Below are 24,556 nucleotides of genomic sequence, written 5' to 3'. Positions count from 1 at the left end.
TGGCTTTCTGGTGGGCAGGTCCACATCTGGTGGTGTGTTTTGGGGTGTCTGTGACCTTATTATGATTTTAGGCAGCCTCTCTGCTAATGGATGGGGCTGTGTTCCTGTTTTGCTAGTTGTTTGGCATAGGGTGTCCAGCACTGTAGCATGCTGGTTGTTGAGTGAAGTTGGGTCTTGGTGTTGAGATGGAGATCTCTGGGAGATTTTCGCCATTTGGTGTTATGTGGAGCTGGGAGGTCTCTTGTTGACCAGTGTCCTGAAGTTGGCTCTCCCACCTCAGAGGCACAGCCCTGACGCCTGGCTGGAGCACCAAGAGCCTTTCATCCACACGGCCAAGTACGTGGGGAGTTTCTTGCCTTTTGGGAGATCTGAGGTCTTCTGCTAGTGTTCAGTGGGTGTTCTATAGGAGCAGTTCCACGTGTAGATGTATTTCTGATGTATCTGTGGGGAGGAGGGTGATCTCTGCATCTTACTCTTCCGCCATCTTCTCCTCTCCTCTGCTCTTTTATTGGATTGTTTAATCCATGCACATTTAATGTTTTTATTGATATAGTTAGAATTATGGCTACCATTTTATATTTTGTTTTCTGTATGTGTCGTATCTCTTTTCTTCCTCTATTCCTTGTTTACTCTATTTTGCATTAAGTGAATATTTTCTAATGTAAATCTTAGTTAATTTAATGATTTTTTTCACTGTATTTTTTGAATTATTTCCTTAGTTGCTCTAGGGCTTACTCTGTACATCTTAACTTACCAAAATTTACTTCAGATTTATACTAATTCCAGTGAGATACAGAAATGTTATTCCTATGTAGCTCTATTCCATTCCCCCTTTTTGTGCTGTTATTATTATATATATTACAGCTTATATATGTTACAAACCCAACAATACATTGCTGTAATTATTACTTTATATAATTTTATGTCTTTTAAAGAAGCAGAGAGAAGAAAGGAGAGCAAGTATGTATTTATGGCATTATATCATGCCATTATATTATTATAACCATAATATGTGGTTATATTAACCTTCTTATTTATCATTTCTAATTCTCTTCATTTATTCCTATGGATTTTTGTTACTATGTGATGTCATTTCCTTTGTCCAGTACAGGTCAGCCACCACCCATTTCCTTTGTGCTATTATTGGCAAATATATTACATTTCTATATGTTATAGGCCCACTAATACAATTATATACATATTGTTTTAATAATTGTATTAAAAATAAGTTAAGAGAAGAAATATGTATTTATACTGTCTTCTATAATTATATAATTACCTTTACTGGTACTGTTTTTTCTTGTGGATTCAAATGGCTGGGGTAACTTGCTTTCAACCTGAAGAACTTTCTTTAGTATTTCTTGTAAGGTGGGTGTGCTAGCAATACATTTTCTCAGTTTTTGTTTATCTGGTAATGTCTTTATTTCATCTTCATTTCTGAAAGACAGCTTTGCTAGATATAGGATTCTTGGTAGACTTTTCTTTGAGCACTTTGAATATGTTATCGCACTGCCTTTTGGCTTTGGTTATTTTGCTGAGAAGTCAAATGTTAATCTTATTGGGGTTCCCTTGTAAGTGACTAGGCGTTTTTTTTTCTTGCTGCTTTCAAGATTTTCTTCTTGTCTTCGGCTTTCTGCATTTTTTACTGTGATATGTCTGTTTGTGGTTCTCTTTGAATTTATCCTACATGGAATTTGCTGAGCTTCCTGGATGCATAGGCTTTTCATCAAATTTAGGAATTTTTCAGACATATTTTTGAATATTTTTTTCTGCTCTTTCCTCTCCTACTGGCATTCCCATTACATTGATGTTGGTGTGCTTAATGGTGGATGATATTTCTGAAACTCTGTTCATTTTTCTTCATTCTATTTTCTCTGTTCTTCAGATTACATAATCTCCATTGATCTGTCTTTAAGTTCATTAATTCTTTCTCTTCCCACTTTAAAGCTACTTTTGAGCCCCTCCCGTGAATTTTTCATTTCAGTTATTGAATTTTCTAATATATGCATTCAATGCTACACATTTCCTTCTAAGCACTGCTTTTACTGCATCCCACAAATTTTGATAAGTTGTGTTTTTGTTTTCATTTAGTTCAAAATATTTAAAAATTTCTCTTGAGATTTCTTCTTTGTTCCAAGTGTTATTTAGAAGGATGTTGCTTAATCTCCACATATTTTATGATTTTCCAGTTATCTTTCTGTTATTGATTTCTAGTTTAACTCCATTGTTCTCTGAGAGCAGACGATGTATAATTTCTATTCTTTTAAATTTGTTAAGGTGTGTTTTTGGCCCAGAATTTGGTTTGTCTTGGTAAATGTTCCATGTGAGATTAAGAATGTATATTCTGCTGTTGTTAGATGAATAGTCTGTAGATGTCAGTATATGCAGTTGAATAATAGTGTTGTTGAATTCAACTACTGATATAATTTACTGATTTTCTGCCACCTGAATCTGTCCATTTCTGACAGAGTTGAAGTCTCCAACTATGATAGTGGACTCATCTACTTCTCTTTGCAATTTTATTAGTTTTGGCCTTACATAGTTTGACACTCTGTTATTAGGCACATACACATTTGGGATTGTTATGTCTTTTTGGAGAATTGACCCCTTTATCATTGTGTAATACCCTTCTTTATCCTTGATAATGTTCATTGCTTTGAAGTTTGCTCTGTCTGAAATTAAAATAATGATTCCTGCTTTCTTTTGATTAGTGTTAGTATGGTATATTTTCTTCCATCCATTTACTTTTAATCTATATGTGTCTTTATAGTTAAAGTGGGTTTCATGTAGACAACATATAGTTGGGTCTTGGTTTTTGATCCACTCTGACATTCTTTGTCTTTTAATTGGTGCATTTAGACCATTGACATTCAAAGTGATTATTGATATAGTTGGATTAACATCTACCATATTCATTACTATTTTCTATTTGTGGCTCTTTGTTCCTATTTTTGTCTTCCACTTTTTTCTTCCCTTTTTGGTTTTAATTGAGCATTTTTTATAATTTCATTTTCTTTCCTTTCACAACATATCAGTCACAATTCTTTTTAAACTTTTTTAGTGGTTGCCCTGGAGTTTGCAATATACAATTATAGTTAAACCAAGTCCACTTTCAAATAGCACTATACCACTTCATGGGTAGTGTGAGGTTATAGTAACAAAATAATCCTAATTCCTTCCTCCCATCCCTTGTATCATTGCTGTCATTCATTTCACTAATATCTAAGCATATATCTATATATATGATATACACATTAAGCATATATAATCAAATACATTGGTATTATTTTGAACAAACTGTTGTCTGTTAGATCAGTTAAGTATAAGAAAAAGAAAAGTTTTAATTTTACCTTCACTTATTCCTTCTTTGATATTTTTCCTTACTTTATGTAGATTGAGTTTCTGCCCTATATTATTTTCCTTCTCTCAAAAGAACATCCTTTAACATTTCTTGCAAGGCAGGTCTACGGGCAACAAATTCTCTCAATTTTTGTTTGTCTGAGAAAGTCTATTTCTCCTTTACCTTTGAAGGTTAATTTTGCAGGGTACAGAATTCTAGGTTGATGTTTTTTTCCTCTCAACACTTTAAATGTTTCATTTCATTCTCTTCTTGTTTGCATGGTTTCTGAGGAGTAGTTAGATGTAATTCTTATCTTTGCTCCTCTATAGGTAAGGTGTTGTGGGTTTTTGTTGTTTTTGTTTTTTTTTAACCTCTGACTTCTTTCAGGTTTTTTCTTTATCTTTGATTTTCTGTAATTTGAAAATGATATGCCTAAGTGTAGTTTTATTGTAATTTATCCTGCTTTGCGTTCCCTGAGCTTCCTGTGTCTGTGGTTTGGTGTTTGACATTGATTTGGGGGAAATTCTCAGTCATTATTGTTTGAAATATTTCTTCTATTCCTTTTTCTCTTTCTTCTCCTTATGGTATTCTCATTATGCCTATGTTATACTTTTATTTAGTTGTCCCACAGACCTTGGATATTCTTTTCTTTCTTTTTTTTTTTTTTTTTTGGACTTTGTTCTTTTTGCTTTCAGTTTTTGAGGATTCTATTGATGTATCCTCTAGCTCAGAGATTCTTTACTCAGCCATGTCCAGTATACTAATAAGCCCATTAAAGGCATTCTTCATTTCTGTTACAGTGTTTTAAATCTCTAGAATTTCTTTATGGCTCTTTCTTAGGATTCTTATCTCTCTGATTACATTGCCCATCTGTTTTTACATGCTGTCTACTTTATCTATTAGGGCACTTAGTATTTTAATCATAGTTGTTTTAAATTCCTGGTCTGATAATTCCAACATTCCTTCCATGTCTGGTTCTGAGGCTTACTCTCACTTCAAAGTGTGTTTTTTGCCTTCTGGTATGCCTTGTAATTTTTTCTTAATAGCCAGACATGGTGTACTGGGTAAAAGAAACTGCTGTAAACAGGCCTTAGTATTGTGGTGGTGAGGTGTCAGGGGAAGGGAAGCATTGTACTGTCCTGTGATTAGATCTCAGTCTTTTAGTGACACTGTGCCTCTGGACTGTGAACTTCATAAGAGTTTCTGTTTTTTTCTTCTCCCATAGTTGGGGCAGGATGGCTAGAATGGGCTGTAGTTTGTTATTTCCCTTCCCCCTAGGTCAGCTAGGCTCTGATAATACCGCAGCAGGTTAGGCTCTGGTTAACTAGTTTCTCATGAGGGCAGACCTTGTTAAGAAGAACAGAGTGTAGTAGTGTATTTCAAAATGCTTCCTTTCCTCTCCCCCTCCCCACAAGCATGAGGGGATTTTTCTCCGATATTAACTGTGGGAAATTGGTTGAGTTCTGGAGGTAAATCTCACAATATCGTGGAGGCCCCCTTAATTGGGTCCCCATGGAGTTTTTAGCTTTCAGAGTTGCACAGTGAGCCTCCAGCAATTTGTCAATTATAGTTCAGGTTTTTCCACCCTTGCAGTGGTTCCTATGGTTGTTTCCACTTGTGAGTCTCTGTTCAAGTAAGCTGTGACTCCCTGTGTTCACTTGTCTATCTCTTCAATCTTTGGGGCAGTGATTTGCTCTATGTTCTCCCCTCTTACAGATCCAAGAAGAGCTGTTGCTTTTTCAGTCTGTTCAGCTTTTCACTTGCTTTTAGGACAGAGTGGCAACTTCCAAACTTCTTACATGTAGAACCAGAAACCGAAAGTCTCAGTTATTGTATTTCCAACTCCAGAATTTGCATTTTGGTTTTTTTTTAAATATATAACTTCTATCTCTTTATTGCTATTCCCCACTTGATAAGACATGGTTATTCTCTTAGTTGATTAGGGCTGCTATAACAAAAATACCACAGACTGGGTGGCTTAAACAACAAACATTTATTTCTCACAGTTCTGGAGACTGGGAAGTCCAAGATCAAGGTGGTGGCATATTTGGTAAGGGCCTGCTTCCTGGTTCATAGACAGCTATGTTTTCATTGTTTCCTCACAAGGCAGAAGGGGCAAGGGATCTCTCTGGGGTCTCTCTCTTTTTTTTTTTAAACATCTTTATTGGAGTATAATTGCTTTACAATCGTGTGTTAGTTTCTGCTTTATAACTGGGGTCTCTTTTATAAGGACAGTAATCCCACTCTTAAGGGCTCCACCCTCATGATCTAATTATCTCCCAAAGGCTCTGCCTCCAAATACCGTAACATCGGGGATTAGATTTCAACATATGATTTTTGAGGTGAACCAAACATTCAGTCTATCACAGTCATCATACCTTCCTTTCCTTCTTTAAGCAAGATTTCCTTTAGTTCTTTGAATATATTTATAATGGCTACTTTGGTGTCTTGGTTCTATTAAATCTGACATCTGGTTGCTCTCACAGGCAGTTTCTGTTGCCTGATTTTTTCCCTGCCTATGAATCATACGTTCCTGTTTATTTTCATGTCTTGTAATTTTTGTTGAAAACTGGACATTTTATATAATGTGTTATAGCAACTCTGGGCACTGATTCCCTTGCCCTGGGGCTAGTTATTGTTGTTTGTTTGTTTATTTGCTTAGTGACTGGCTGGATTATTTTAGTGAAGTCGATTTCCCCTTCAGTGTTAAACCTCTGATATTGCTCCTCAGAGGGCAAAGTCTTGGGCATGAGCAATCAGCCTGGGATGAAAGTGGTTTTAGCAGGGCTCTCTTGACTCTCTTTCCCTGATCACACCTAGCTGTTAAACTCCACTAATTGCTGGCTGATTGCTCTATTGCTTTCAACAATGCCCTGGGGCATAAATTGCCCCAAAGAATGAACTCTTTAAATTCAGACTACTTTGGAGGGGTAGTGTTTGAGGGTTTTTCTGACCCTAGGAGGGCTATTCTAGCTGTCACTTTCCCTGGTTCTCCCTGTAAACTAGCTGGCCTGTGATTTAGTTTATACCGCTAATGAAACGATCAGTCTCCTCCTAATTGCTTTCCATCTTTCCTCCATTGTTTTTGATAGTATCCTTAGGCTTGAAGTTCCCTACATTATGTTTCAAATAAAGTTCCTTTGGAAAGAGCTCCAGAGCACTGTTTTATGCCCTGCCTCTCCCTTTGGGCAAAATTTCTAAGCCATGGCTCATAGCTGGGGCAGGAACAGTGGCAGCTTCTTTCTAAGTGATACACCTGCTTTAGGAGCTGGGCACTGAGGAGGGGGTGGTAGCCTCTGGTCTTCTCAGTTTGCCTCTTCCTTCATGAAACCTTTGCCCCATGAACAAGCTGGGAAAAGAGTGATCAATGCCCCAGTATTCTCAGTGTACTGCACCTGAAGTAGATCTTCCACCCAAGGAGTGGGGACTGTGTGGAAGACAGGAGCCCATGACTGCTCAACCATGCTCACCTGGAACTTAGCCTCTGCAACAGGTACCTAGAGGGTGGAATGATAAATACTGAAGTTCTGCCCCTCCTGGGAAAATTCACAAATATGTGGAAATTAAACAACACACTCTTGAACAACCAGTGAGCCAAAGAAGAAATCAAAAGGGAAATTTAAAAAAATCTTGAAACAAACAAAAATGAAAGCACAACATGCCAAATCTCATGGGATGCAACAAAAGAAATTCTAAGTGGGAAGTTTATAAAGACCTACATTAAGAAAAAAGAAAGATCTCACATAAACAACCCAATTTTACACCTCAACTAGAAGAAGAATAGCAAGCTAGCCCAAAGTTAGCAGAAGGAAGGAAAAAACAAAGACCAGAAAAGGAACAAGTGAAATAGAGACCAGAAAAAAAAAAGATCAACAGAACTAAGAGCTGTTTTTAAAAATTAATTAATTAATTAATTAATTTTTGGGCTGCTTTGGGTCTTTGTTGCTGCGCGCGGGCTTTCTCTAGTTGTGGAGAGCAGGGGCTACTCTTCATTGTGGTATGCATGCTTCTCATTGCGGTGGCTTCTCTTGTTGTGAAGCATGGGCTCTAAGCACCTGGCCTTCAGTAGTTGTGGCTCGTGGGCTCTAGAGTGCAGGCTCAGTAGTTGTGGTGCATGGGCTTAGTTGCTCCATGGCATGTGGAATCTTCCCGGACCAGGGCACGAACCCGTGTCCCCTGCATTGGCAGGCAGATTCTTAACCACTGCGCCACCAGGGATGTCCCTAAGAGCTGGTTTTTTGAAAAGATAAACAAAATCGACAAACCTTTATCTAGACTAACCAAGCAAAAAAGAAGACTCAAATAAGTAAAGTCAGAAATAGAAGACATTACAACTAATATCACAAAAATACAAAGGATAATAAGGACTATTATGAACAATTATACAGTAAAAAATTGGATGACCTAGAAGAAATGGAAAAATTCCTAGAAACATAGAACCTATCAAGACTGGGTAATGAAGAAATAGAAAATATGAACAGACCAATAATGAGCAAGGAGATTGAATCAGTAATCAAAAACCTCCCAACAAAGAAAAGCCCAGGACCAGATGGTTTCACTGGTGAATTGTATCAAATATATAAAGAAAAATTGATACCAGTCCTTCTTAAACTCTTCCAAAAAATTGAAGAGGAGCAAACACTTCCAAACTCATTTTATGAGGCCAGCATTACCCTCATACCAAGCCAGCTAAGGATACTACAAGAAAAGAAAACTACAGGCAAATATCCCTGGTGAATATAGATGCAAAAGTTCTCAACAAAGTACTAGCAAACTGAATTCAGCAGAACAGTAAAATGATCATACATCATGATCAAGTGGGATTTGTCCCTGGGATGTAAGTATGGTTTAACATACACAAATCAATTAATATGGTATACCACGTTGATAGAATGAAGGATAAAAATCACATGAACATCTCAATAGATGCAGAAAAAGCATTTGATAACAATTCAACATCCTTTCATGATAAAACTCTCAATAAATTATGTATAGAAGGAATGTACTTCAACTTAATAAAGGACATACATGACAAGCCCACAGCTAACATCATAATCAGTGGTGAAAGGTTGAAAACTTTCCTTTTATGATCAGGAACAAGACAGGAGTGCCCACTCTTGCCACTTTTATTCAACATAGTATTGGAAATCCTAGCCACAGCAATTAGGCAAGAAGAAATAAAAGGCATCCAAATCAAAAAGGATGAATTAAAACTGTTACTATTTGCAGGTGACAGGATACTATATATAGAAAAATCCTAAAGACTACCAAAAAACTGTTAGAACTAAGGAGTGAATTAAGCAAAGTCACAGGTTACAAAATATACAGAAATCTGTGGCATTTCTATGAAAGAGAAATTAAGAAAACAATCACATTTACAGTTGCATCAAAAAGAATAAAATACCTAGGAATAAATTTACCAAGGAGGTGAAAGACCGGTACACTGAAAACTGTAAGACACTGATGAAAGAAATTGAAGAAGACAGAAATAAATGGAAATATATTCTGTGCTCATGTATTGGAAGAATTAATATCATTAAAAGGTCAATATTACCCAAAACAATCTACAGATTGAGTGCAATCCCTATCAAAATTCCAATGGCAAATTTCACAGAACTAGAACAAATAATTCTAAAATTTGTATGGAATCACAAAAGATTGTGAATAGCTAAAACAACCTTGAGAAAGAAGAATGAAGCTAGAGGTATCATGGTCCCTGATTTCAAACTATACTATAAATCTATAGTAATCAAAACAGTATGGTACTGGCACAAAAACAGACACAGATCAATGGAACAGAATTGAAAGCCCAGAAATAAACCCACACATGTATGGACAATTAGTTTATGACAAAAGAGCAAAGAACATACAGTGGAGAAAGGAAAGTCTCTTCAATAAATGGTGCTGGGGGACTTCCCTGGTGGTGCAGTGGATAGGACTCTGTGCTCCCAATGCAGGGGGCCCAGGTTTGATCCCTGGTCAGGGAACTAGATCCCACATGCATGCCACAACTAAGAGTTCGTATTCGCATGCTGCAACTAAGGAGCCCGCATGCTGCAACTGTGGAGCTGGTGAGCCACAACTAAGGAGCCCACCTGCCACAACTAAGACCTGGCACAACCAAATAAATAAATATTAAAAAAAAATGGTGCTGGGAAGACTGAACAGCCACATGTAAAAGTATGAATCTAGACCACTATCCTACACAATACACAAATGTGAACACAAAGTGGATTAAAGACATGCATGTAGGACCTGAAACCATAAAATTCCTAGAAGAAAACATAGGCAATAATCTCACTGACATTGGTCTTAGTGATGTTTTGGTGGATTTGACTCCAAAGGCAAAGGAAACAAATACAAAAATAAACAAATGGGACTATGTCAAACTACAAACCTTTTGCACAGTGAAGGAAACTATTATCAAAACAAAAAGGCAACCTACTGAATGGGAGAAGATATTTGCAAATCCAATAAGGGGTTACTAGCAATATATAAATAACTCATACAACTGAACAACAAAAAATAATTCAATTAAAAAATGGGCAGATATATGAATAGACATTTTTCTATAGAAGACATACAGATGGCCAACAGGCACATGAAAAGATGTTCAACATCACTAATTATTAGGGAAATGCACATCAAAACCACAATAAGATAGCACCCCACACCTATTAGAATGGTTATTATCGATAAGACAAGAAATAACAAGTGTTGGAGAGCATGTGGAGAAAAGGGAACCCTTGTACACTGTTGGGGGGGGGATTGTAAATTGGTGCAGCCAATATGGAAAACTGTATGGAGATTTTTCAAAAAATTAAGAATAAAACTATGGAACTACCATATGATCCAGCTATTCCACTTCTGGGTACTTATCTCAAGAATATGAAAACACTAATTTGAAAAGATATAGGCACCCCTGTGTTCATTGCAGCATTATTTACAATAGCCAAGATATGGAAACAACATAAGTGTCCATTGACAGAAGAATGGATAAAGAAGATGGGGTGTGTATATCCAATAGAATACTACTCAGCCATAAAAAAGAATATGTTGCCATTTGTGACAACATGGATGGACCTTGAGGGTATTATGCTAAGTGAAATAAGTCAGAAGGAAAAAGACCAATACATATGATTTCACTTATATGTGGAATCTAAACAAAACAAAACAAAACAAAGGCAAACTCACAGATACAGAGAACAGCTTGGTGGTTACCACAGAGGAAGGGTGTTGGGGGTGGGCGAAAAGGGTGAAGGGAGTCAATTATATGGGGATGGATAGTTACTAGACTTTTGGGGGTGATCACTTTGTAGTGTATATTATAATGTTGTACACCTGAAACTTACATATAAACAAAAAGAAATAAAATTGTTTTTGTTTGCAGATGATATGATCTTATACATAGAAAATCCTAAAGACTCCACCAAAAAACTGCTGGAACTAATCAATAGATTCAGAAAACTTGTAGGATACAAAATCAACATACAAAATTCAGTTGTGTTTCTATACGCTAACAATGAAATATCTGAAAAAGAAAACAATCCCATTAATAATAGCATTAAAAATAATAGGGAAAATTAGGCAGAATTTTAACCAAGGAAGTGAAAGATGTGTATAGTGAAAATTATAAGACTTTGATGAAAGAAATTGAAAAGACACAAATAAATGGAAAGATATCCTGTGTTCATGGATTGGAAGAATTAATGTCATTAAAATGTCCATACTACTCAAAGCCATCTATATATTCAGTGCAATCCCTATCAAAATTCCAATGGCATTTTTCACAGAAATAGGAAAACAATCCTAAAATTCATGTGGAAGTACAAAAGGCTGTGAATAGCCAAAGCACTTTTGAGAAAGAAGCACAAAGCTGGAGGCATCATACTTCCTGATTTCAAAGTATATTACAAAGCTATAGTTATAAAAACAGTATACTAGTGGCATCAAAACAGACACACAGACCAATGGAACAGAACTGAGAGCCCAGAAATAAAACCATGCACATACTGTCAACTAATATTTGACAAGGGGACCAAGAATACTCAATGGGGAAAGGATAGTTTTTTCAACAAATAGTATTGGGAAAACCGGATATTCACATGTAAGATAATGAAATGGATCCCTATGTTACATCACTCACAAAAATTAACTTGAAATTGATTAAAGACTTAAATATAAGACCTGAACCCGTAAAACCCCCAGAGGAAAACATAGGGGAAAAACTCCTTAACATTAGTGTTGGCAATTATTTTTTTATATGACACCAAAAGCACACACAACAAAAGCAAAAATAAATGAGTGGGACTACAGCAACCTAAAAAGCTTTTACACAGCAAAAGAAACAATAAACAAAATGAAAAGACAACCTATGGAATGAGAGAAAATATTTGCAGACCTTATATCTGATGATAGGCTTATATCCAAAATATATAAGGCACTCATATAACTCAATAGCAAAAAAATCCCCCAAATATTCCAATTAAAAATGGTTAAAGGGCCTGAAAAGGCATTTTCTCAAAGAAGACATACAAATGGCCAACAGGTCATGAAAAGGTGCTCAATGTCACTAATCATCAGGGAAATGCAGATCAAAACCACAGTGAGCTATCACCTCATACTTGTTAGAGTGGCTATAATCAAAAAGATAAGCGATAACAAGTGTTGGGACTTCCCTGGTGGCGCAGTGGATAAGACTCTGCACTCCCAATGCAGGGGGCCCTGGTTTGATCCCTGGTCAGGGAACTAGATCCCATGCATGCTGCAACTAAGAGTTCGCATGCCACAACTAAGGAGCCCATGTGCCGCAACTAAGGAGCCCACGTGCCGCAGCTAAGGAGCCCGCCTGCTGCAACTAAGACCCCATGCAACCAAATAAAAATAAATAAATAAATATTTTAAAAAAAAAGAGATAAGTGTTGGCAAGGATGTAGAAAAAAGAGCACTGTCACATTGGTGGGGATGTAAATTGGTGCAGCCATTTGGAAAACAAAAAATTAAAAATTAAAAATTTTAATTAAAATAAAAAAATTAAAAATAGAATTATCATATGATCTAGCAATCCCATTTCCGGGTGTATATCCAAAGGAAATGAAATCAGGATCTGAAATAGATATCTGCATCTCCACGTTCAATGCAACATTATTAACAACAGCCAAATACATGGAAATAACCTAAATGCCCATTGGCTGATGAATGGGTGAAGAAAATGTGATACATACATACACACACAGGAATATTATTCAGCCATAAAAAGGCAGGAAATCCTCCCATTTGTGACAACCTGGATGGACCTTGAGGGCATTATGCTAAGTGAAATAAGTCAAATAAAGACAAATGCTGGGGGCTTCCTTGGTGGCGCAGTGGTTGAGAGTCTGCCTGCCAATGCAGGGGATACGGGTTCGGGCCCTGGTCTGGGAGGATCCCACATGCCACGGAGCAACTGGGCCCGTGAGCCACAACTACTGAGCCTGCGCGTCTGGAGCCTGTGCTCTGCAACAAGAGAGGCTGCGATAGTGAGAGGCCCACGCACTGCGATGAAGAGTGGCCCCTGCTTGCCGCAACTAGAGAAAGCCCTCGCACAAAAACGAAGACCCAACACAGCCAAAAATAAATAAATAATTAATTTAAAAAGGTTAAAAAAAAATATTCTAAAAAAAAAAGACAAATGCTGAATGATCTATCTCACTTATATATGGAATCTAACAAGGCTGAACTCATAGAAACAGAGAGTAGAATGGTGGTTGCCAGGGGCTGCTGTGGGGGGGATGGTGATGGTGTTGGAAGAAATGGGATATGTTGATCAAAGGGTATAAGCTTACAAGTTATAAGATGAATAAGTTCTGGGGATCTAATGTATAGCATGGTGAGTATATTTAACAATAGTTTATTATATACTTGAAAGTTGTTGAGAGAGTAAATCTTAAATGTTCTCACCACACACCGAGAAAAGGTAATTATGTCAGGTAATGGAGGTGTTAACTAACCTTACTGTGGTAATCATTTCACAACATACATGTGTATCAAATAATCACATAGTACACCTTAAAGTTACACAATGTTATATGTCAAGTATATCTAAATAAAGCTGGAGAAAAATAAAACCATTTATAATCTTAAAAAAAAAAAGCACATCAGGAAAGGTCTCCATGTCTTCATGTCTCAAACATGTTCTTAAAGGTCTTAAGAAGTCAGAACAGGTCTTAAATACATCAAGAATTATCTCAAAATTGAAAGTCATCAGGAAGAGTTTTTTGTTTGTTTGTTTTGTTTGTTTGTTTGTTTGTTTTTAATTTAATTAATTAATTAATTTATTTATTTCTGGCTGTGTTGGGTCTTCGTTGATGTGCGAGGGCTTTCTCTAGTTGCGGCGAGTGGGGGCCACTCTTCATCGCGGTGCGCGGGCCTCTCACTGTCGCGGCCTCTCTTGTTGTGGAGCACAAGCTCCAGACGCGCAGGCTCAGTAGTTGTGGTTCACGGGCCCAGTTGCTCCGCAGCATGTGGGATCCTCCCAGACCAGGGCTCGAACCCTTGTCCCCTGCATTAGCAGGCAGACTCTCAACCACTGCGCCAACAGGGAAGCCCGAGTTTTTTGTTTTTGTAACAGAGTTTCTTGTTGATATATAATTCACATACAGTAAAATTCACCCTTTTGAAGTATATAATTTAGTGGGTTTTAGTGTGTATACAAGGTGGTGCAACCATCACCACTATCTAATTCCAGAATTTTCATCACTCTAAAAACAAACCCTATACCCATTAGCAGTCCCTCACTGTTCCTCCCTACCCCCAGCCAGTGACAATGACAAATCTACTTTCTGCCTCTATGGATTTTCCTATTTTGACATTTCATATAAATGGAATCATATAACATGTGACCTTTTTTTCTGTTTTCTTTCCCTTAGTGTAATATTTTCAAGATCCGTCTGTGCTGTAGTATGTATCAGTACTTCATTCCCTTTTATGGCTGAATAATATTCCATTGTATGGATATATCACATTTTATTTATTCATCAGTTGTTAGATATTTGGGTTGTTTCTCCTTTTTGGCTATTATGAATAATGATCCTATGAATATTTGAGTACAAGTTTTGTATGAACATCAGTTCTTATTCTGCAGGGAATGTATACCTAGGAGTCGAATTGCTGGGTCATATGGTAAGGAAGAGTTTTAATTACCTCAGGAAGGGTAATAGACAAGACAAGAAGGGTCTCAATCATATAGGAAGGGTTTAAATACATCAGGAAGTGCGGCGAATGTATCATAAATGCTCTCAGAGAGAGAGGAGGTGTCTCAAATACATCAGAAATCATCTCAAACAAGTCAGTAATGGTCTCAACATAGGAAGACTTCAAAATATGTCAGGAAGGGCTTCAAACTGAGATAAACATCTTAAATACATCACAAAAGGTCTCAAACCCGAAGGAAAGGTATCATATAATCAAGAAAGGTATCAAATCTGTTAAGAAGGTTCTCAAAAAGTGAGTAAGGATCTTAAAATTTCATGAGAAAGGTCTCAAGTAGTTAGGAAAGGTAGCAATAAGTTAGGGAGGGTCTCAAATATATCAGGAGTCATCTTACCCAGGCAGGAAGAGACTCAAATAGTCAAGAGGAATATCTAACACAGTAGTCAACTCAAACAAGTCAGGAAGGGTCTGACACTGGTAAGGAAGGGTCTCAAATTTGTCAGGCAGAGTGTAAAATATGTCTCTAATGGTCCTAAACAGGCCAGCAAATTAGGAAGAGAATCATACATTAGGAAGTGTCTCAAGTCTGTCAGGAAGAGTCTCAAACACGTCAGAAAGAGTCACATTAGAGAGACAATGTCTCAACCGTCACAAATCATCTCAAACAAGTAAGGAACACTTTCAAAGTCCTTAGGAAGAGTTTCAAATAGGTCAGTAAGTGTCTCAAACTGAGAGCAACAGTCTCCAATAGGTGGGAAAAGTCACAGTATGTCAAGAAGTCTCAAACTTGTCAGGAAGAGTCTCAAATAAATAAATATAGGTCTCAAACATGTCATGAAGAGTCTCAGGAATGTCAGAAAGAGTCTCAAACAGTCAGGAAGAGCCTCAACTTTGTAAGGGTTTCAAACATAGCAGGCACATCTCAAATGGTCAGGAAGAGTCTCATCATATCAAGATGTGTTTCAAATATGACAAGAAGTGTCACAAAGAGAGAGGAAGGATCTGAAATATATCACAAATCCTCTTAAACCAGACTGGAAGATTCTCAAAGTAGTAAGGAAGTGTTATGAATAAGTCAGTAAGAGTCTCAAACAGAAATGGAGTGTCTCTGATACAACCCAGAGAATCAACATATCAGGAAGTGTCTCAGATGAATTAGGAAGAATCTCAAATACATCAGGAAGAGTAGCACACATGTCAGGAAGTTTCTCAAACATATTAGGAGTGTCGCAAGCAGAGGGGAAAGGTCTCACATGCATCAGGAATCTTCTCAAACAAGTCAAACAAGTAAATAAAGGTCTCAGACAGAGAGAAAAATATCTAAATACCTCCAGAAGAGTCTCAAACTTGTCAGGAAAGGTTTCAAGCAAGTAGAAAAATTGTTCCTAATATATCAGGAAGAGTCTCGAAGAAATCATGGATGCTCTAAAACATGTCAGGAAGGGATTTAAATATGTCAGGAAGGTTCTCAAATATGTGAGGAAGAGCCTCACACATGAGAGGAAGAGTCTTAAACTTCTCAGGAACAGTCCAGAACAGAGAGGAAAAGTCTCAAATACATAAGGAAGCATCTCAAATAAGTGAGGAATGTTCTCAAGGTGGTAAGGATGGACCGTAAATAAGTCAGTAATGTTTACTGAACCGAAGGAAATGTCTCAAATTCATTTGTGAGTCTTAAGCATGTCAGGAAGATTCTCAAACAAGTTGGGAAAAGTCTCAAGCAAGTTAGAAAAGATTTCATAAATGTCAGGAAGAGTTTCAAAAATGTTATGAAGAATCTCAGATACATCAGGAAGAATCTCAAATAGGGAAGGAACGTTCTCAAATCTGTCAGGAATGATTACAAAGGGACAGGAAGAGTCTCAAATATGTCATGAATGGTCTCAAACAGTCAGGAAATGTCTCAAAGACAGCAAGAAGATTTTCAAATATATCAGAAAGAATAGCAAGTGTGTCAGGAACAGTCTCCAACATATGAGGAAGAGTCTCAAACAAGTCCGGAAGTCTCAGACATCTCAGGAAGCATCTCCAACAAGCCAGGATGTGTCTCAGAGAGGAAGAGTCTCAAATACTTCACATACCTGTTAGGAAGGGAGGGTCCCAAGTACATGAAAAGGAGTCATGCATGTCTGAAAGGGTTTCAAATACATCAGGGGGCGGGGGGCGCTCACTATCATTAGGAAGAGTCTCAAACATGACAAGATGTGTCTCGAACATGACAGGAAGTGTCAAGAGAGAGGAAGGAGCTGAAATGCATCATGAATCCTCTCAAACCAGACTGAAAGGATCTCAAAGTAGTCGTGAAGAACATTACATTTGTCAGTGAGCGTCAGTAAGTGTCTTGAATACTTCTGGAAGGGTCTTAAACATTTCACTAAGGGATTCTGAGTTGGGAAGCATGTCAACCAAGTCATACGTGTAAGGAAGAGTCTCACACACATTATGAAGAGTCTTAAACATGGGAGGAAGAGTCTTAAATAAGTACAGAATGTTCTCAAATCCATTAGGAATGGTCTCAAAGAGACAAGAAGAATCTCAAAGATGTCAAAACCAGTCTCAAATTCAAGGAATGTCTCAAATACATCAGGAAGAGGAGTAAATATGTCAGGAGTGGTCTCAAACATGTCAGGAAGGGTCTCAAAGAGTCAGGAAGAGTTGCAAGCAAGTCAGAGAAGGCTTTAAATATTTCAGGATGTGTCAAAAATCAGGAAGGGTCTCATATAAGTCAGGGAGAGTCTCAACCTTGTCAGGAAGGGTCTCAAGTTCATTAGGAGGGGTGTCAAATATGTCAGGAAGTGTCTCAAACAAGTCAGGAACGGTCACAGACAGAGAGGAAATGTCTCAAACACATCAAGAATCATCTTAAGTTAGAAAGAGTTTCAAAGTACTCTCACACATGGCGGGAAGTGTCTCCAAGTCAAGATGGGTCTCACACAGACAGGAAAAGTCTCAAATACTCTAGGAATAACTTCATACATGTCAGAAAGGGTCTTAAACAATTCAACAGAGTCATTTGCAGATCAGAAAGCGTTTCAAATACATCAGGTAGGGCCTCAAAATCATCAGGAGGAATATTAAAAACCTTTGGAAGAGTTTCAAACATGTCGGAAAAAAATCACAGTCAGGAAGAGTCTCAAATACCAGGAAGTGTCTCAAACACGATGGGAAGTGTTGCAGAGAGAGAGAGAGGAAGCATTTGAAATACGTTGCAAATCCTCTCAAACCTGACTGGAAGGATCGCAAAGCTGTCAAGAAGAGCTTTTGTTAGTAAGGGTCTCAAACAGAGAGAAGACTCTAAAATAAACCTGGAAGGGTCTCAAACATTTCAGAAAGAGACTCAAACAATTCAAGAAGCATCTCAAGCATATCAGAAAAGGTCTCAAATATACCAGAGTCTCAAACAAGCCATGAAGGCTCCCAAACACGTCTAGAAGAGTCTTACATACATGAGAAATGTTCTCAGATATGGCAAGGGAGGTCTGGAACACATGAGAAGGCGTCTCAAACATGTCAGGAAGGGCTTTAAATATGTCAAGAAGTTTCTAGAACAGAGAGGAAGATTCTCAAATACATGCGGAAGCATCTTAAACAAGTCAGAAACATTCTCAAAGTAGTTAAGAAGAGTTATAGATAAGTCAGTAAGGGTCTCAAACAGAAAGGAAGTGTCTCAGATACAACTGAGAGGGTGAAGAATGTCAAGTATATCAGGAGGAATCTAATCATCAGGTAGAGCAGCAAGCATATCAGGAAGTGTTGCAAACAGAGGGAAAGAGTCTCAAATAATACATCAGGAATCTCCTCAAGTCTGGAAGGTTCTCAAAGTAGTCAAGAAGAACTTGTAAAACAAGTCAGTAAACATCTCAAACTGAGAGAAAGAGAAAGAAACCCAAATACCTCCAGAAGGATCTCAAATATGTCAGGTAAAGTTTCAAATAAGTTGAGAAGGGTCTTAAGCAAGGTGTCTAATATGTCACGGAGAATCTTAAACAAGTCTTGAAGGCTCTCAAGTATGTCAGGAAATCTTAAATACATGAGGGTAGGTTCTCAAATATAGCAAGAAGTGTCTCAAATACTCCAGGAAGACTCTCAAACTTGTCAGGAAGTAGCCAGAACGGAGAAGAAGTGTCTCAAATACATCAGGAAGCATCTCAGATAAGTCAGGAAGGTTCTCAAAATAGCAAGGACAAACTAGAAATAAGTCAGTAAGGTGTTTCAAAGAGCAGGAAGTGTCTCAAATACATCTCAGATGTTTTGAACATGTCAGGAAAGATCTCAACCAAGTTGAGAAGGGACAGAAGAACATCAGAAAAAGTCTCATATACATCTGGAAGAGTCTCAAAAAATTCATGAAGTCTTCTCAAACATGTCAGAAAGAGTGTTAAATAGGTAGGAAGCTTCTTAAATCCATCAGGAATACTCTCAAAGAGACAGAAGACTCAAATATGCCAGGTACACTCTCAGTCAGGAAATATCTCAAATAAATTGGGAAGATTCACAAATATGTCAATAAGAGTAGTAGATATGGCAGGAACAATCTCAGACATGTCAAGAAGAGTCTCAAACAGGAAGACTTGCAAGCAAGTTAGAAATGGCTTCAAATACATTAGAAAAATTCTCAAAAAATCAGGAAGCATCTCAAACAAATCAGGAAGTGTCTCAAATTCATCCGACAGTTTGCAATATGTCTTGAAGGGTCTCAAACAGTTGGGAAGAATCTCAAATATGTTAGTAGATGCACCTGTGTTGAATGATGCACCCCCCCCTCCCCCCGCCCCCCATTCATGTACACCTGGAACCCCAGGATGTGACCTTATTTGGAAATAGAGTCTTTGCAGATGTAATTAGTTAAGACGAGGCCATACTGGATTAGGATGGGCCCTAAATTCAATGATTGCTGTCCTTATAGGAAGGCCATGTGAAGACACATAGGGAAGTGAATGCCATAAGAAGGCGGAGGCAGGGATTTGAGTGATATGTCCACAAGCCAAGGAATGCCAAGAAGTACCAACAACCACCAGAAGCTAGGAGAGAGGCATGGGACAGATTCTCCCTCAGAACCTCCAGAAGGAATCAATCCTGCTGATACCTTGATTTCAGACCTCTGGCCTGAACCATGAGGGAATTACTTTCTGTTGTTTTAAGACACCCAGTTTGTGGGTTTTTTTTTTTTTTTTTTTTTTTACAGCAGCCCTAGGAAACTAAATACAGTAGAGATATCAAATACATCAGGACGAGTCTCAAGGTTGTTAGGATGTGTCTCAGACAAGACAGGAAGTGTTGCCAAGAAAGAGGAAAAGTCTGAAACACATCAGTTCTCTCAAATTGGACCACAAGGATTCAAAGTAGTCAGGAAGAGCTTTAATTTTGTCAGAAAGGGTCTCAGACAAAAAGGAAGGGTCTCAAGCATATCCAGAAGGGCTCAAAGATTTCAGTAAGGGTCTCAATAGGAGAAGTGTGTCAAGCATGTCAGAGAAGTTCTCAAATATGTCCTGGAGAATCTTAAACAAGTCATGGTGACTCTCAAACTTTTCAGGAGGAGTCTTAAATACACAAGGAAGGTTCTTTTTTTTTAATTTATAAATTTATTTATTTATTTTTGGCTGCATTGGGTCTTCACTGCAGCGAGCGGGGACTACTCTTTGTTGCGGTGTGTGCGTTTCTTATTGTAGTGGCTTCTCGTTGTGGAGCATGGGCTCTAGGCGCGTGGGCTTCAGTAGTTGTGGTATGCAGGCTCAGTAGTTGTGGCATGCAGGCTTAGTTGCTCCACGGCATGTGGGATCTTCCCGGACCAGGGCTCGAACCTGTGTCCCCTGCATTGGCAGGTGGATTCTTAACCACTGCGCCACCAGGGAAGCCCAAGGAAGGTTCTTAAATACAGCATGAAGGGTCTCAAACATGTATGGATGAGTCTTAAACTTGTCAGGAAGTATTTGAAGCAGAGAGGAAGAGTCTCAAGTACATGACAAAATATCTCAAACCAGTCAAGAAGTTTCTCAATGTAGTTAAGGAGAGTTATTAATAATCCAGTAAAGGTTGCAAACAGAAAAGAAGTGTGTCACATACAAACGAGTGTCACCGTGTTAAGAACGGTCTCAAAAGTCAAGGAGGGCCTCAGATACATCAGGAAGAATCCCAACTACATCAGGAGGAGTAAGAAACATGTTAAGAAGGGACTCAAACATGTCAGGAAGTGTCACAAACAGAAAAAAAGTCTCAAATACATCAGGAATCTTCTCAAACAATTCTGGAAGCATCTCAAAGTCATTAGGAAGAGGTTTAAAGACATCAATGAGGGTTTTGACAGAGATAAAGGGTCTCAAAAACAACAATAAGGGTCTCAAACGTGTCTGTACATTTCTCAAGCAAGTCATGAAGTGCCTCAGACATTTCAGCAAGAGTTTTAAGTAGGTCAGAAAGGTTCTTAAGTGTGTCAGGACTGGTCTCAAACAGAGAGAAGAGTCTCAAATGCATCAGGAAGCTCTGACACAACTCAGTAAGGGTCTTGAATATATTAGGAAGTATCTTACCCTGAGAAGAAGAATCTCAAATACAAGGAGAATCTCTAACACCTCAGGGAGAGTCTCCAGCAGGTGAGGAGGGGTCTCAAACATGGAAGGTAACATCTTAAGCTAGTCACAAAGGATCACACTGTCTGGAAAAGTCTTGAATATGTCAGGAATTTTCTCAGGAAACATCTCAAATATGTCCGAAGGGTCTCAATCTGTCAGAAATGCTGTCGAACAAATCAAGAGAGGTCTCATCCTGTCAAGAAGGCTCACGTAGTAAGGTAGAGTCTCAAACTTGTGAGAGAGTGTCTTTTTTTAAATAACACTTTAGAAATTATTTATTTATTTATTTATTTTTGGCTGTGGCGGGTCTTAGTTGTGGCACACGGGCTGTCTGTTGCAGTGCGTAGGCTTCTCTCTAGTTGTGGTGCGTGGTCTCCAGAGTGTGTGGGCTCAAGAGCACATGGGCTCAGTAGTTGCAGCGTGTGGGCTTAGTTGACCCATGGCATGTGGGATCTTAGTTCCTGGACCAGGGATCGAACCAATGTCCCCTGCATTGGAAGGTGGATTCTTAACCACTGGACCAACAAGGAAGTCCCCGGGAGTGTCTTAAACAGACAGCAAGAGTCTATCTGAAGGTAGTCAGGAAAAGTTTTACATTCACCAGGAAGGGTCTCAGAGACAGGAAGAATCTCAAATACTTCAGGAATGGTCTCAAACGATTAAGAAAGGATTTAAAAATGGTCAGGAAGGGGAATTCCCTGGCAGTCCAGTGGTTAGAACTCGGTGCTTTCACTGCCGGGGCCCGGGTCCAATACCTGGTTGGGGAACTAAGATCCCACAAGCCACGAAGCATGGCCAAAAAAAAAAAAAAGACAAAAAACTTGTCAGGAAGGGTCTCAAATGAGTCAGGATGAATTTCAAATATCTCAGGAAGGGTTTAAAATACATCAAGAAGTTTCTCAGTACTTTGAGAAGAGTCTCAAATATGTTAGGAAGGATTTTATTTATTTATTTATTTTCATTATTGTTTTTTTTGGCCATGCCACACAGCTTGTGGGATCTTAGTTCCCTGACCAGGGATCGAACCCAGGCCCCTGGCAATGGAAGCTCGGAGTCCTATTCACTGGACCACCAGGGAATCCCCAGGAAGGATTGTAAATAAGGCTGAAAATGACTCCAATATCTCAGCAAGGGTCTCCACCGTACAAGAATGGTTCAAATACATCACTAAAGAGCTCAAACACTGAGGAAGATTTTAAAACATGTTTCAAAGCCATTAGGAAGGGTCTCAAATACATCAGTCTCAAACAAGTCTGGACAGTGTTAAATAGAAAGCATCTCAAACTGAGAGGGAGTCTCAAATGTATCAGGAAAAGTCTCAAACAGGTTAGTAATAGCCTTAAATATGTCAGGAAAATTCTCATGTACCTCAGCAAGGATCGCAACTAGTCAGGAAGGGTCTCAAACATGTCTGGGAGGCTTTCCAAGGGTCAGAAAGGCTGTGAAACAAGCGAAGCAGGATGCCAAAGTCATCAGAAAGAGTCTCCAATAGTCCAAAAGGGTCTCAGAAATGTCAAGCAGGGCCTCATACTTGTAAGGGTGTTTCTCAAACAGGCAGGCAGGGTCTCAAATATGTTGGAAAGTTGTTTCCCCAAAAGTCAGTATCTGATTGTAATCAGGAAGAGTTTTAAGTACATTAGTAAGGATCTCAGAACCAGGAAGAGTCTCAGGTACTTTGGGAATGGTCTCAAACAGCTCAGCAAGAGTTTCAAACAAGTCAGAAAGGTTTTCAAATATATCAGGAAGCGTCTCAGAAAAATAGGGAAGGGTCTTAAACTGGTCAGAAGGGGTCTCAGATTCCTCAGGTAGAGTTTAAAATACATACAGAAGGGTGTCCAATAGAGTCTCAAAAATATCAAAAAGAATTTCAAACAAGTTAGGATGAGTCTCAAATATGTCAGGAAGGGTTTCAAATAAATCAAGGAGTCTTTCAAGACGTCAGGAAAAGTCTCAAGTAGGTTAGGAAGTGTCTCAAGTGTGTCATAAAAGGTCTCAACCATGCAGGAATTGTTCACATACATCAGCAAGGGTCTCAAGCATGACAGGAAGTGGCTCAAACAGCCAAGAAGAGTTTCAAACATGTTAGGAAGGGGCTCAAATATGTCAGGAAGTAGCTCAAAACAAGTCAGGAACAGTCTTAACGTAGTCAGGAGGGGTCTCAAACACACCAGGAGAAGTTGGAAACATTTCAGGAATAGTCCTAAATACATCTGGAAGCGTCTCAAATTAAAAGGCAGAGTCTCAAATAGAAAACTTCTCAAACCTCTTAGGAAGCGTCTCATTAAGTCAGAGAGGGTCTCAAACATGTCAGAAATGGTCTCAATTAAGTCAAGAAGGGTCTCAAATATGTCAGGAAGGATCTCATACTCAGTAGGCATTGATAGTAAGTCATGAAGAGTCTCAAATAGACAAGAAGAATCTAATACACATCAGAAAGAAACTAAAACAACTTAGGAATGGTGCCACATAGTCATAAAGACTGTCAAAACAGGTCAAGAAGGGTCTCAAATATTTTAGGTACAATCTCAAGCAAGTTATCTCTGACACCTCAAAAAGTGTCTCAAAAGTGTCAAGAAGAGATTCAAACAGTCAGAAACAGTTTCAAGCAAGCCAGGAAGGGGTCAGATATATGCAGGGGTCTCAAATGTGTCATGAATGTTCTCAAACAAGCCAGGAAGAGTCTCAAACATGGCAGGAAGATCTCAGGAAGCGTTTTCATTGCCTCAGGAAGGGTCTCAGTCAGGAAGAGTCTCAACAAGTCAATAAGTGTCTCAAATATTTTTGGAAGGGTCACAAACAGAAAGAGAGAGTTTCAAATAATCAACCTAATTCTCTAAAATGTCAGGAAGTCTCCAACAAGTAGCGAAGGATCTGAAACATGTCCGGAAGAGGATGAAATACATGAGGAATTTTCTCAAATCAGGCAGGGGCTCAAACATCTTAGGAAGAGTCTCAAGCATGTCAAGAAGTTTCTCACATAGTGACAAAGGCTGTCAAACAAGTCACGAAGGGTCTCAAACACGTCAGGAGGGTCTGAAATATGTCAGGTGGGGTCTCCAACATGGCAGGTATCATCTCAAACGAGTTAGGAAGCATCTAAAATAGTCCAGAAGAGTTTTAAATATGTGAGTCTAAAACAGAGAGGAAGAGTCTCAACACATCAGGAATGGTCTTAAACACACCAGGAAAGTTCTCGAACAAGTCTGGAAGAGTCTCAAACAAATCAGCATGGGTCTCCAAGTTGTCAAAGTTTTAGATATGTTGGGAAGGATCTCAGACAGACAGGAAGAGTCTTAAATATGTTGGGGATTGTCTCAAATGTATCAGGAAGCACGTCAAAGTCCTCAGGACTAGTCTGAAATACATCAGGATGGGTCTCAAGTCCATCAGGAGGTATCTCAATCAAGTCAGGAACTATCTCAAATATGTCAGAAAGCTCTGACATGAAAAGATAGGT

At 38.5% G+C, this 24,556-nt stretch overlaps 1 pseudogene; it reads left to right on the top strand.

Moving 5' to 3' along the window:
- The first annotated feature begins 16,745 nt into the window (after positions 1 to 16,745).
- LOC137756292 (tRNA wybutosine-synthesizing protein 3 homolog) overlaps positions 16,746 to 24,556 on the top strand; it is a 13,967-nt pseudogene continuing 6,156 nt past the window's right edge.

This window comes from Eschrichtius robustus, chromosome X (assembly GCF_028021215.1).
Source record: "Eschrichtius robustus isolate mEscRob2 chromosome X, mEscRob2.pri, whole genome shotgun sequence".
Classification (NCBI taxonomy): domain Eukaryota; kingdom Metazoa; phylum Chordata; class Mammalia; order Artiodactyla; family Eschrichtiidae; genus Eschrichtius; species Eschrichtius robustus.
This window is presented reverse-complemented; position numbering and strand designations above follow the sequence as displayed.